The following is a 15,841-nucleotide window of genomic DNA, read 5'->3' as shown; positions in this document are numbered from 1 at the left end:
AGGTTACAAAGGTCCAATATTTTCTTCAGATATCTCCGTCATGAGTCCTTCCCGTTCCGTAGTCACTCCACTTATTATGTTGTTCGAATTTTATTCTACCCGATTCCATCCTCTTTTGACTGACTGAGTGATTTGTAACGAAATACTCCTCTTTCCCATTCCATAGGAGTGCCACAATATACCTTCCATTATCTTCCCTCTGAACCGTCTTCAAAATGAGGTTAATAGTATTCGTGTCGCTCTCCACCTTTGACTTCTTGCCTGGTGGGTCCTTTGTGCCGATGGTCTCCATATTCTATAAGTCAGAAACGACTGACGGGGTTGAAACGATTTTGTCCTCCCAAGGACCATCCAAAGATGGTTTCTGTTGCTATCAGTCCACATTCTGATTTGACCACCTTACCAATTATCCCTTCCGAACAAAATCTGAATATCCGATGAAGATTTTCCGACGTCTGAGAGCATTCTTGGAGTTCATTCAGCCGAGATCCTTCAGGAACAGAATTGATCCTTGCACAGAACTCTTTCTTTGCCAACAGTTTGATAACAAAGCGCTTGCTTTCGCTGTTTTAGTCCTACTGCGAACTTATCGTACCCTTCGAGTGGCGACAGCTTTCCTCCAAAGACTGCGAGAAATTCTTCTCCAATTTTTATAGCATTTCCTCCCTGCGTTGACTTCCCGCGTCTCCACTTAACCGAACTGAGACTGCTTTCTCGGTTTCATCAACGGTAGTAACTTTTAAAGTATTTAGGAGTATACTAGGAGTGCACTTCCTCTCCCACTATGATGTCCTCTTCCTTCAACGACTTCTGCTTATTAACAGGTGAGCACATGTTGTGATAATGACTGTGGTTACATGACTCAAATCGGATTTTCTTCTTGCATTTCCTGGAGGTGTAACCAATTTTCAAGCACCTGAAGCAAGAATTTTTGCTCATCTTCATAGGTCATGTCTTTCCAACATTTGGCAGAGTCGTGATTTTTACCACCAAAAAAATGCAGAAATTCCTCCCCATCACATTTGATAATAATCCGGAGGCTGTTGGAGAGTTATCCGTGTGCGGACAATTCGCGCCCGGACAATTCGCACTCGGATAATTCGCACCGGAATAATTCGCACCCGGACATTTTGCTCCCAGGATATTTCGCACCCTGGACATTTCGCTCCCGGATAATTCACTCCCGGACCATTCGCACTCGAAAAATTCGCTCCCGAATAATTCACACCCGGATAATTCTGTAAATCTTTGGTTTATTAAAATTAAATATTTTTAAGAGGCTACTAGACCATTGCCTTTACAGAATGTATGTAGTAGTGCCCATCTTGGTAAACATCTACTTCATGGAAAAATGTTTCAAATAATATTATTTGGTCTTTCATTTTCAACACATGGCGATTCTTAAGTATTTCCATTTCTTAAATATAATCACGCTGGTTTTTTTTGAAATTGTATGAAGAGTCTGATATAGTTAAATCTGCGCTTTCGTTTTGAGAAAATAAGAATAGGTAACTGAAACGTCTTTTGTGGAGTAATTAAATACCAAATAGTTATACCTAGTTATACTATATCTACAATATTATGTGTAATATTCGCTACTTTTGAGACGCTCTTAATATTAAAGCAGAATCAACATATAATACCGTACACAAACAAAGTGATAAGTCTAAAGTTAAAAATATTTACATTATAAGATCAAGATGAAAATAGAAAAAGGAAATAATTTTAACGCCCCGTTACATAAAGATTTCATAATGAAGACACATAAAAAATTGTTCTTTATTTCTTTAGTTGAAAATGGTGACAAAGGAAATGAATTAAATTTATTTTAGACAAAACGAGTATGTATAATTGACAATAGAAAAATGCATTTCATAGATGGCACTAAATTTGGATAAGTAATTAAGATAATATTATAATTAAAGGTAAATTTGAAAAGACCCCCATAACACAAATTGCACTTCATAAAGAAACAATAAGAGAAATATCGTAATGACATCCTTTCTATTATTTCTGGAAGATGAATAGGGTTTATTACAAGGTAAAAGTAATTAGGTCCGAAAAATCAGGTTTAAGTACGTATGACCACAACTAATTAGAACTTATTTTTTTGCGTTATCTTTGCTACAACTATGGTAGTGAATGAACTTAAAAGTTTCTTTTTGATTTTCTTACTGTTATTTATTTTATAGTTTGAAGAGATACATGGAAAAATTCTGGCATTTTTTTAAGAGATTGTTAATAATCAAAACAGTAAGGGTTTTGAAAATCTTGAAACGTTTTAGGGACAGGTCGATATTGATGATTTTTTCTTTTAAATGTTTGTAATTATTAAGTACCTATATACTTCCTTTTTAATTTTTGTATGGCATACCTAGTACTAAAGCAAAACCCTTAGCAGTGGTAATTCCGCAACAAGGAAGATAGGACATCATTGGAAATGCTTTCCTTCTCTGAATTTGGTGAGACTATAGTTTTTTAGATTTGATATTTTCAAAAATTTTAAAAGTAAGTTGAGGGCGCGCTGTTGTTTATGTCATTGGAAGGATGTCGGGCCGATCACTATGTAATAGAAGCTAATGCGATCGTGCGTCAAAATTATGCAGTTGCAAGTGGTATAAAAAAGAGAAAACTTGTACCTGCAACGTCGAATGCGCTGGAAATGAAACAACTAAACCAAAAAAATTACATATCCGAATTCAGAGATGGGCGACCTTACCAACGATGCATCATTTAAGATTTTAAGGGTTGCACTGTCAGCGATGCGAGACAAAGACATTAGTGAGCAAGTTTTATTTTAGACACTGTTTCCTTCCATGATCAATTTGACGTGCCAAAGCGTTTTTTGAAAATTATTTTAATTTACAGAAATAGCTATGTATGGTTTCTAATGCACCACCGTATATTATTTAGCTTCGGAGAAATAACACCAAAATCTCCCCATAAAAATTGTTATAATAATAAATGGGTAGATTTTGGTGTTATTTCTCCGAAACTTCTTAAGCACCCCGTTGAGAGTCATGGATCTCCACAATTTCAGTATATTATTTAAATAATAGCCATATAATTTATAGCAAGATCAATTTTTTTCACGATATTTATCAACATTTTTTGCTTTTTTCGTTACTTTATAGTTCTTATCTCTTTAATTTTACGGAAACTCTCAAGAATCTATTTGTTTTACGTTCAAATATGATTATAATTTACTTGAGATTCTTTTAAGACAATACATACATATTTCGTTATGTGTCTTTTAAATTGACGATATCGAAGGTTAGAGAACTAGGAAACTTAACTTGCAGCTATTAACAAATAATAATTGTTAAAATTTTATTTAGACTTTTATATTCCTATTGCAATATTATTTGTACGTGCTAAAAGGTTTCCAAATGAAAAAAACCTTGATTGTGAATTGGTACAATAAAACTGGGTAAATACTAAATAGGTTTAATAAATTTCAGGTGACAGTTTTGCTGATAGACCGATACCAGCGTTTAGCAGCATCCGTCTGCTTGTGAACATGAGTGCATGGACGACAATTTACATCACGGATGAGTGTCTTTTTACTTTTTTTTTTGTTTTTTTTTTAATTAATAAATTTTCATTCATATGGTACCTTTAGCAAGTGTTCTCATGTTTAATACGGAGATTACAATAAAATAAGTACTAAATTCCAAATTTTGAGTGATATGGATGCTATTAAAGTGACCTAATATCTCTACTGCTTTGATATGGTCCATTCCATTTAAAAAGGTACATAGGATTGTACGTATGAATTCTTGCCTCATATATACTATTAAAAAAATTATTCCTCTACAAATTGTATGGCTATTGTTTAACCAACATAAATATTTAAGGGCCACATTAAAATGCCAAAATCATGGAAAATATCATCAAAAATGGATTTGTCCCTGAGGCTAAAAGTTGAAATTTGATTTGTTACAAAAAGTTGATAATGTATATGAGATTTAGGCGGTGCAAACTATACGGACGCGTAACAATGGAGTTCGGTACAACGAAAAGGGGAAAGAGATACATAATCTATGAAGGATACATGTACCTCTTTGCTAAGAACCTTAAACTCCAAAACTGCTCATCATGGCTGTGTCGAGCGAGAAGAGCAAAGAAGGATCCATCGGCTCTTAGTTTAACATGCAATGCCAGTATCTGGGTCAACGATGACAAGGTAAGATTAGCTAAACCGAGCACTGATTTTGGAAGTGCAGATGGTTTCCAGTTTCAAAGCCCTTAATTGGGTACTTTATTAGTTAGGATATCGTCTTTTGACCTTTTGACTTTTTTATACGTAAGTTTCATCGTTGCTTATACCGTCGTCTAATGTTAGTTTTTAGGTTCGGCCCTCCCTTGCAAAAAAATTAGTTTATCAACCTCTTCAAATTTCAATTTTACTCTGGAACCAACCACGGATATGGTCGTTTGCCTTTCCAGTTTTACTCTCCTTTTGGGTTTTTAATTGTTTTCCATATATATTGTAAGTTTTATAGCTATAGTCTCTCCTCAATGATCTCTACCATCTTGTAGATCACCTGAAGATGACCGTTGGTCGAAACATGTAGTGTATCACTTCGTTTTATTAAATTATATGGGAACGGTTTAGAGAACTTTTATTCAATATTAATAAATTATCCCATTTAGAGTTTGAACACAAAATGGACGTCACGATTCCAAATTATACCTTAATATTGAAAGTATCCAAATTTTAAATGTAGGTATACGTCTATTACATGCACAAAGTAATAAAACGTGATATTGGTGAGTAATATTGGAGATTTCAAGCTCTGATTTAATTTAATACTTCACAGCCGACTTTCTATGTTAAAAGTCAACCATACACAAAATACCCCTCAGGGGAGCGAAATTCTGGTGCGAATTATTCCGGTGCGAATTGTCCTACAACCGATAGATAGAGCTACGGAGAAAAGTAAGATGTGGGGACGCCGAGTAGCTGTCGCTTTTAATGCCGATATATTTTGCAATCACATAATTTACTTAATTTCAATTAAAAAAAATCGTCTTGGTACTGCTGGCACGGCACAGCCCCTAGAAATTTTTTAAAAGGATAATTTAATAAACTAATTAAAACAGTCCTAGAGTATTTTGTACTGTTTTTCTAAAAAGTAAGTAACGAACACCGTGTGAGATACAGCACCGATTACTAAAGAGGGTCGCCCACACAATGTACACATCAAAATCTTGCTTTCGTTTATGTTCAAAAAATTCCTAAGCTTTTCAAAGACGATCAAAGAAAGGTCACGCATACCCAAGAACAAAATTTAACAAGCAGGCACGATTGTCTCTGCCTGAATTTCCTCTAAAGGGATGTTGTTAACACGTTTTTAAACTGGTGCTTCAATTTAGCAAACGTCCAGATTAACTGGTTTTAATTTAGAGTTAAATTGTTATAATAAGTTTAGATATCTCCGTTTCTTATTAGACGTCGCAGTAGTAAACTTTTATCGTTTTGGACGTCAATGTCGTATATAAAATATATGGGAGATCTGTCTATAAATGCTGTAGTACTAAGTTCAGAAGTTTTCAATTTTATTTCTCATTTCAATCTCATCCGGTATGCAATATGAAAAAGACGTGCCAACTGAATTAAGCTATAAAAGATGGATGTTCTCAATCCTTTTCAAGGTGTGGTTGGTATTATGAGGAATAATTTTTCGGTAGCTCACAAGTGACAGTCAATTAACTGACACTTTGCAACACGAGACGTAGGCGAGTGCCGTAAACTGTACGAGTGAGATGTTATCACTACATATGGTGTTATGTTTGGCATTACTGCTATCCTAGAATAAACTCGTAATATTGTACGGTCCATGTAGATAACACATGGTTTCAGGAAGAAAGAACAATGGATCGCCGGAACCTCTACACTTACATGGAAACAGCGATAGCTGGAGAAAGTTTGAACGGCAGTTCCAACTTGTTCCTTGTAGGTAACGATGGACAATAATATGGCAATTGAATTCAAAGCCGTAAACGTAGTTAGGAAAACTCAAATATCTCGTAAATTTACGAGGACGTGACATCCGATCTAAATCTCTGCGTTGAACTCATACAAACTATCCAAGCACAACGTGATTAATAGCTAAAGAAACATTAAATTATCACTATTAAAACTTATTTTATTGTAGTTTAATCGTAATCGAATGAAGATTGCGCCATTTCCTAAACTACAAATATTTTCAAAACTTACATCTAAGTTCAAAATTTTCGACATAAAGCCCGACATTTGCATTAAGTACAGTTTTACTACTTAAAACTTTCGCGAAATTAGTTTTCCTTTTTAATCTTCTAGAAACGTTTTCGCTTTCTTTAACTATGAATTTAATTTTAAAGTTAATTACGGCGTGCAAAAGTAATTTAACCCTGATTCAGGTTCGGAATGTAATTAGAGAATCGAATGAAATTCATATGAAAATAATTAGATTCGCAGATCTGAAATTAAAAGTCCTCCGTGACTAATTCAACACTGACGGGATACAAGTAAAATCTGTTTTGCTGAAAATCACTTTTACTTCCTTTGGTTTTCGTAATCCTTTTAATTCCATTGCCAGACTTGGATATTTTAATGTTTTTATGAGTTTTTTTATGTCCAAAATCTTCAGTGTTTTGAGTTAGTAGGATTCAAACTTAAACGATTAAGGATTATTTATTTATTTTATCAGCCAACAAAAGGACTAAATGATTAAGATCTATTGAGATCCTGATAACTGCTTCTATAAGAATCTGGACCTCTCTTTGTCATTTAGGAAACGGTGTAACCAGGTATGCTATAATAGTGTTATATACAGCGATCGATTTCGTCCATTAGAATAGCCAGAGCCCAAAGAAACATTAAGTACTGCGTTAAGTCAGCACCCCGAATCGGCATACGTTTATTTTAACGAGGATCAAAAATTTCCCGGATCGAAATCCATACCCATAAATACAGTGATATTGATTAAGAAGTAGACTGAAATAGGCTGAAATAATACCGAAAATAACAAGCCACCCTGTATGTGCGAATGTTTTCATTTGATTTAAATCTGGGCGATTTTACTACGAATAAACACAGAATTGAGTCATTTCATTGGAATTTGTTGTTTTAGTATTTATTTTTCCATTTTAGAATTGTTTTTAACTGCTTAATTTCTTGTTTAAAGTTTATCATTAGTATAAATTTGTTTATTTAAATTATAAGATGTAAAAATTGCGTGTTAGAATGTAAGAAATATCTGGTCGTTGTGCGACATTTTTCAAGATGTACGTATATTTAGCATTGATAACACAGTCTTACGTTTTCTTTATAGTACTAGCGGTATACCAAAAGATACTGCATTTTCTTATACCAAGGTGCCACTTGGTACAGCTGTTCCTTAGAACCATTTAGACGATTTGGTCCGAAGAACACGTGACATTTTCCGTGTGGGTAGATTTTAGAGGGGTTGGGGGTGATTTATTGTAACATTTTTTTAAAAACTAAATATGGCCTAGAGACGAGATCTGGGTGTCGATTTCGTATGATTTTAACCCGAGGAATCCAATGGTAGCGCCAGAAATGTAATCCGGATACAGGAAGTCCGTGAAAAGCCGCCATTTTTAGAAAATGACAGACTTTTGATCGAATTATATTTCTAAGGCACACCGGGTCGTGTAAGGTGTCTAGAGTTATGTTTTTGGGGTCAGGGAATTCATTTATGATAACAAAAATAACCTACTGGCATCGGAACTGCATGAGAGGCTTTCCTACTGCACTTTTTGAAGACGTCGCACGCGGTGAAACCCAAGATATTCCAAAGTTTTAATACCTATATAAATTTGTAATATTTTATTTAATAAAAATACACATTAACAAAACATAAAATATATTAAAACATGGGGTAAAAAATTTATAAGCCTATGAAGGATCACCAAGTACATCGCTGACCTCCTCTGAGATTGCGTTATCACCACTGAAAAGGAATTTCACATACCGGGTGAATATTTTTTAAAACCGAACGTAGGAAATTAACATGCGAAAAACGTTTTTTGCCGATCGTTGCTCCCCATGTTAACTTAGAGGGTTTGTATTGACACCAATCAAAAGAAGATTTTTTTTCTCATCTAATGATATACGAATTAGCTTATTTTCAGGTGTATTTCTCATTATTTTATCAAAAATTCGGCAATAAATCCAATTAGCAAAATCATGTTAAGCCATGGAAATTTCCTAACGAATTGAAATAGGTTTTCACATGCACGGAAAACAAAATACTTTTTCCTCAGTGAACCGCATTTTACAAAAAAATTAATGCCAGGCGTCATAAACTGATATTGATTTCGATGTTTGAATCTGCTTTTTGTCTTAGTCATGGCTCAACATGATTTTGGTAAGTGGATTTCTCGAGTTTTTGATAATATAGTGAGAAATACACCTGAAAATGAACTAATTCGTATATCATTAGACGAGGAAAAAATCTTCTTTCGATTGGTGTCATGATCAACCCTCTAAGTTAACATGGGGAAGCAACTATCTACAAAAACCCCTTTTCCCATGTTAATTCCCTATGTTCGTTTTGGGAATATTCACCCGGTATAAATATTAAAGGTTCGGTAGTAAATTAGGTATATCCGAAAGTATACAATATTCTTACCCTTTGTTTGAGCAATCTCCCATACATTTTTGGCATGCAGGGGAACATGGCAATCCGCCTCGCCGGCAGCTGCACCGAAGGGTCTCGCAGCCACACCTGTTCAGAGCACGGACTGCCTTCCATACTTGTGGCAGCTTGGACTACAGAACCTTCCTGCCTTTGGCTTCAAGTGTCCATCCCCATCCTTCTGGACTTGTAGAGCTTCTCATCACCTGGTTTGCACATCCCCAGATATGGCCAGCGACATACGCCGCCCTCCTTATGTGTTCCTCCAACTCGTGCTGCGGCGACACGGATTACCATGTTCCCCTGCATGCCAAAAATGTATGGGAGATTGCTCAAACAAAGGGTAAGAATATTGTATACTTTCGGATATAATTTACTACCGAACCTTTAATATTTATATGTAAAATTCCTTTTCAGTGGTGATAACGCAATCTCAGAGGAGGTCAGCGATGTACTTGGTGATTCTTCATAGGCTTATACATTTTTTACCCCATGTTTTAATATATCTTATGTTTTGTTAATGGGTATTTTTATTAAATAAAATAATATAAGTTTATATATTAAAACTTTGGAATATCTTGGGTTTCACCGCGCGCGATGTCTTCAAAAAGTGCAGTAGGGAAGCCTCTCATGCAGTTCCGATGCCAGTAGGTTATATTTGTTATCAAAAATGAATTCCCTGACCCCAAAAACATAAGTCTAGACACCTTACACGACCCGGTGTGCCTTAAAAATATAATTCGATCAAAAGTCTGTCATTTTCTAAAAATAGCGGCTTTTCACGGACTTCCGGTATCCGGATTACATTTCTGGCGCTACCATTGGATTCCTCGGGTTAAAATCATACGAAATCGACACCCAGATCTCGTCTCTAGGCCATATTTAGTTTTTAAAAAAATGTTACAATAAATCACCCCCACCCCCTCTAAAATCTACCCACACGGCAAATGTCACGTGTTCTTCGGGTCAAATCGTTTAAATGGCTCTAAGGAACAACTGTACCAAGTGGCACCTTGGTATAAAAAAATGCAGTATCTTTCAAGAATTTCCGTTATACCGCTAGTACTATTATTTATATTCTGTTTAAGTAACTCTTTTCGAGTCTTACTCTCGTTTATATTCAATATTCTTACACCATCACTAGGTTATTGAGACCCAAGGTTAGTTTGATTGAGACCTAGTTGGAAACATATCTACGATGTGCCGCGCTATTCACGATCCTTCTGTTTGTTTGTGTTGTCATCTGTTATAGATAAGGCAGAAAGCGTCCTTCTGGGTTCACAAAGCCCTTACATCCAAAGGTAATTTTTTTAATTTTCGACTACTCCTTGATATCACCTTTGATTACATACTGGTTTTTGATACAATCGAATGGTAATTACTGCATTTGTTTAATAGTCATTTAAGTATTATAGTTCCGTTGTTTTCTGCGGAAGCCCGTTTGGATATTGACCCTGACTACGAGTTGATCCTGTTTTTTTTACTTTTACTTAAATGGATTTAAGTTTAAATGTTTTCGTTCCATATCCATTATTGTATTTCTTTAGATTGTAAAGACCATAACAATGGTCTCTTAGTCTGCCTTGTTTTCTCCCCTTTAGGCACCTAAGTATTCTCTTTTCTCTATTCGGTTTGCTATTACTACATTTCCCTTTCTCTTCATTTTGGCTAGTGTAAAAAAACCGTTATTCACCCTGGCCCACCACAATTTTACCTGAGCCTACATTGTGCTCATCTCGTGGTAATTCCATTACATTTTAATAATTAATAATAATAATGTTGTTATGGAAGAGCGGGCATCTCAAGCGCTTCTTATTAGTGTTGCGCTAGAAATTGGCGGAAGTAGGAGTTTGAGTGGTATTCTGTTTCAATAAGAAAAATAAGGAAGAGAAGTAGCGGTTCACCTCGCCATGGGAAAAGAGCGTGTACGTTTCTGTACGCTAATTTTTTCAAGAAAATTGCCTCTTTGGATATTTGAAGACGTAGTTTCGTCGCAATCAGAATAATTGGTGCTGTAGCTGTAGTTAAGTTAAAGTTCGTGCAAAATTTAATGCGGTTTGTCCGTTTTCGGAAGAAAGTTACGTTGATTTTGCAAAATCAGTTTGTAGCGCAAGACGACACCCTGTTCGAAGGTTCTTTTGTATAATAAAAGTTAAAGTGTTTTCCCGTTTGAACAGCGATCGCATTAAAAATTAGTAATGGTGTTAATTAAGCCAGTTTGTGTTATCATTGTTTCAATGGAATAATAAAAAAATGACTCGAGTGTTCTTCTGTAAGTGTTACGTGCGCCTGAATCTCGCAAAACCGTTGTTTTGGCGAGATTAAGTGCATTTGTAAGAGGAAACTAAACAATTTTAAGACTTTCTTTGTTTATTTGTCTCCCAACTGCGTGTGGTGTAAATGTGCCCCCCAACCCCTTATTTCAGGTTGTTTAGTGATTAATTATTGCGTATGTATTTCGAAATACATTGTTTGTCATTGTAAAATATTTAATTGTGTGTTTATTTGAATCCACGGTACGGCCCAGATAGAGTTCTCATGTTCAAATTTTTTTGTATTTGTGCCCAAGATTTATCTCAAAAAATCTATGTAATTGATTCCTTTGGAATTTTAGGAAGTTGATCGAGGCTACTGGATCTTCATATTAGGATTTTGCTTTGCGGCGAATATCGGAGGTGTACGAGGAGAGATCATAAAAATTCGAAGTATCAATGTTTGATTTATTTGACTTAGCTGGACAGGTGGTTTATTTACCACCTTCACATTTTGTCGGTGTAAAAAATGAATGTGTGGTTTACACGTTGTAATGAACCAAGGTCAAATACCGGTTACGGTACCAAAATTCTGTAATAACCCAGGACCAGCCGAAAAGCGACTGCGAAACTCAAAACCAAAATTCAAAACTCCCGCCTTCAGAATCGGTCAACATAAATAAAACTCGAGAAATAGAGAGGAGGGGGTAGAGAGTGAAATTTAATTAATTAATTACAAAATAAATCAAATCCAAATTCAAATCAGGGTTGCCCTCTCTTAACCACACGAGAATAACTCTAGGGACTTCATTGATTCCAACGAAACCTTCCGGGATATTGCGTACATTCTCACTTCTTTTCCAACCTGCATTTTACAATGTGACATTATAGTACTCTTCAACCCGTACGACAACATCGAGGAATTTTATCTCCTTCATAATCGGGACTTTACACCGATAATTAAAATATTGTACCACTATCTTTCACGAAAATGAGTGTATTTATTAGGACTGTTCACACCAAAGGCTCACAGTTGAAGAAATATGGGTAGATGCGCCTGCCATTTTGGACAGGACACAAACCTGTCTCATATAACACAGGAGTATACCTACTATTTGCATGCAAAGTAGGGTTTCGAGACTCATTCCATTACAGTATTCCAATACCATAAAAAATTCAAGAGTCATGAAAAATAATTACATTTGGCATTTATGCAATATAAGATGGTGCAAATAAATTGAACCGATATATTACGCCCCTGCATAAAGCAAACAAAAACCTCCGACCCATCGTACAAGCCGATGATAAACATCGTAACTTTTAATAATAATAATAATTTATTTCAGACTTCTAAACAGTTACAGAAACTGGTACCGAAACTTTAAAGCTAAAATTATACAAAAGAAGATTATCAATAACAAGATTGTTGTTAAAATATAAAATACATGCGGAAAGCGGATACCATGAATTAAATAACCACCCTGTATATTAATCTCAAATGAATGCCATTCACATTTATGGAAACTGTCACTTTAACTAACTACAGTATGCCTTAACTTGTATTAACACCCTGTACTAATCTTCAACCTTCCCTTAACAAATAGTAAAATCCACGGGTCCGTTAACTTGGCCCCCCACTGAGAGATTTGATAGTCGTATTATTTTGAAATAAATGCGCTCGTTATGCGCTCATATGCGCCACCGATAATAACTCTTGCGCCATTATCGTTTTTTAGAAATCCGAAAAAACATTTGGGGGGGCCAAGTGAACGTAGCCCCCCCCCCAGTACGTATTTTGTCTCTTGTAACTAGGTCACCTGATACATTTTGTTATGAGCTCAATTGCGCCACTTGAATTAAAGCTAGCGCCTTTACGGTTAAGCCGTGACAAATTTTCAAAAAGTGGGGGGGCCAACTTAACGTTTTTAAAAGTTACTTTTTTCAACATCTTTTCATACGACATTGTACTCTCAGGTATGCGCTGAAATGCGCCGTAAAAAGATATCTTTGCGCCATTATTGTTTTTTGGATATCCTTAAATATATTTGGGGGGGGGGCCAAGTGAACGGAATCCCCCATAACGCATTTTGCTACCGGTATTTGTGCCACTTGATACATCTGGTTATGAGCTCAATTGCGCCACTTGAATTAAAGCTAGCGCCATTACGGTTAAGCCATAAAAAATTTTTTAAAAAGTGGAGGGTCTAACTTAGCGTTTTCAAAAGTTATTTCCGGAAGTGCGTCCATTTTGAAAATATTTTACATCGATTCGGCCTTCGGAGTAACTCCTAAATACAAATTTTTAAAAACCTACCTATTTTATTTTCCCAGAATCGTTTAACTAAAGCTCCCAAAAAAAACACCCTGTATAGTGTTTCTGAAACACTATAATGGCGCCAAGATTTTTGTTTACGGCGCATTTTAGCGCATGATGAAAGGTACGATGTAGTAGAAAAAACGTAACTTTTGAATTTTTAAAACGTAATTGAAGCAACATTCGCAATGAAACACGTACATGAGAAAACATTACGTATGTGCTATCTATAACAAATAAACAAAGCTAAATACGACCCTTAATTTTTAACCTATTTTTTTTAATAAAGTGGTAAAGAATTTTCATGTACTCTCCAACCAGATACCTATTTTTTTTATCTTAAATTTACAACTATAATAAATTTATGATTTTCTTTAGGCGATCGATTTCGATAAATTTTCATCTTCGGGCTGTAGCTAAAATTATTAAATTAAATAGTGTGTTTAAAATGTTACATTAATTACCGTCAAGGAGTTAACAGATAAAATTTTGAAGTTGGCACATTACAAATTAAGAAATATTTCGGATGAAGAATAAATAATGAAAAGTATCAATATATGGAACCTGTAAATAACAAAGTAAGTAAATTATAGGTATACGTAAATTAATTACCATTAATTACCGTCAAGGAGTTAACAGATAAAATTTTGAAGCTGGCATTTTTTATTTTTTTTAACCTGCGCAATTTTTTATAAGGAGCAACAAACTATTTCTTCCAAAATCTCATTGTCTTCCGAGTTTACCTATTACCTTCTACATTGTCTTACTTTTTTTATACAAGACATATAAACCAAAAGAAAATGTTATATGTCCTGTTAACATTTTAGGGGTTGTGACCAAGAGGTGTAGAAGTAATGAGTGGGTTTATTGAACGAAAGATCATGCATCCTAGCAGATTTTAAAATGCACATGCAAATGTGTCACTTTGTAGTTTGTCGTTGCAAGGAATGAACTTTATTTGGTGGAGACTTTTATATTACATACAATGTAATTCCAAAATAGTCCCCAAAGCACCGTACCAACTCCATGTCGTTATTGTACTGTTGGTAGTTGGTGAGTTGATTTTTTTTTACATTTGAGCGTGTTAGTTTCGACAAAAGCGTCACGCTTGAGTAAGTGCGAAAATGTAGTTAAACTTGAAAATTGAATGCCACTGTTTTCAGAAATAGGGCAGAAACTGCATTTTGCGTTCAGCGTAAATTGCTTTTACAAATAATGATGAGAGTTTAATGTTCCTGGTCTAAATAACTTCGTCACATGGCAGCAAGGCCAGAGAGCTTAATTTCTGTACGGACAAATGGAAACGAAATATCTATTACCGGTCCAGTGATGTGATGAGCTTTATTAAAGGGCTTAGATTGGCAGCGTAGAGACCGGCTTATATAACATGACATGCCACTATGAGTTAAATTACCCTCATATAACTCTGTTTCCCAACATGAAAAACGGCATTAACTAAATCCAGTTTTTTAAGTGAAAGTTTAGTACGACTGACGCTCGTCAGCTTTCTCATACGTAAGCGTATTTGCTGGTTAAGCTCTTCGTAATTCCGTATTTGTGTTTCAGTAAAAATTTGCATGAATGAAACGCGTGGCGTATAATGCTTTTTGTCGGCGATAGGTACGAAGATTAGCATCACGTCTCTGAGAAAGATTCCCCGCAAAAAAGTTAACATGAAATTGTTTTTAATGTACAGAAAGCTACCTTTTGATTATATCTTAAGTACTTTAATCTTACGTGTGCACGCATAAAATCACAGCACTTAAAAAAGTTCAACACAAACACTACACTCTACAATACGCTAGAGTGCTATTACTTAGGGTAACATCACGTTATACATGATGCAAGCGCACTGAGCTTTTAAATGGAGCTTTCGGAAAAGCTCCCACGTGCACAGAAACCCGCGCACTGCAAAAACTAACAACCCCGCCCTACACCACCAACACAAGTATTGTGTTAAATTATCCTTTGATGGCTTATTCAACGATACACGTCCCATCTCTATTATACCATCATTAATTTTTGCGAATTACTTTGGTCGATCTTCTGGGGGGTGAATCCCGACGAAACTAGTATACGTTTTACAGTTGTTTTAATTCAATTACCGTTTAGAGTTAAAGATCGTCGCTAAAAACTGAAACGCGCCTTAAAAGGGTTCGGTAATTTAATTTCCAACTTACAGAAAACATTGAACAGACACCGTACACTTTAATTTTATTAACACTTTCGCGCAATTACAGCAAAAGTTTCGTCGGGAAATCGAATAGTTGTGACATTTAAAAAACTTACCTTTTAAAGAAATTTTATTCCGCTCGAAGTTTGGGAAGCGATGATAATGACCTTTGACAATTACGAGTTGATGTAATTGGGCAAAAAGTGATGCTTATCTTCTATGTGATATATATTTGTTATGTAATGCGGTGATTAATGGTCTACATTCTACAATATATATGTACCGTGCAAAAAGTTTATATCTTTTTTAAGGGAAATAAGAAGAGAAATGCTCTCGTTATAAGTTTTATCGGGGATGGTATTTTTTATTATAGATTTTTGTCGGGCCATTATTGGAAGAGAATGTAAGTAATCATGATTGTTGGAAAACATAAGTGAATATGTCAACTGACGTG

The 15,841-nt window shown here is 35.3% G+C and overlaps 1 protein-coding gene across 1 annotated transcript in view; it reads right to left on the bottom strand.

Moving 5' to 3' along the window:
- LOC116163924 overlaps positions 1 to 15,035 on the bottom strand; it is a 42,372-nt gene extending 27,337 nt beyond the window's left edge. The window contains exon 1 of the mRNA XM_031478052.1: positions 14,952 to 15,035. The gene's annotated coding sequence lies outside the window, so the exon portion shown is untranslated. The remainder of the gene's footprint in view (positions 1 to 14,951) is intronic.
- Positions 15,036 to 15,841: the final 806 nt, after the last annotated feature.

This window comes from Photinus pyralis, unplaced genomic scaffold (genome assembly GCF_008802855.1).
Source record: "Photinus pyralis isolate 1611_PpyrPB1 unplaced genomic scaffold, Ppyr1.3 Ppyr1.4_LG2, whole genome shotgun sequence".
Taxonomy (NCBI): domain Eukaryota; kingdom Metazoa; phylum Arthropoda; class Insecta; order Coleoptera; family Lampyridae; genus Photinus; species Photinus pyralis.
This window is presented reverse-complemented; position numbering and strand designations above follow the sequence as displayed.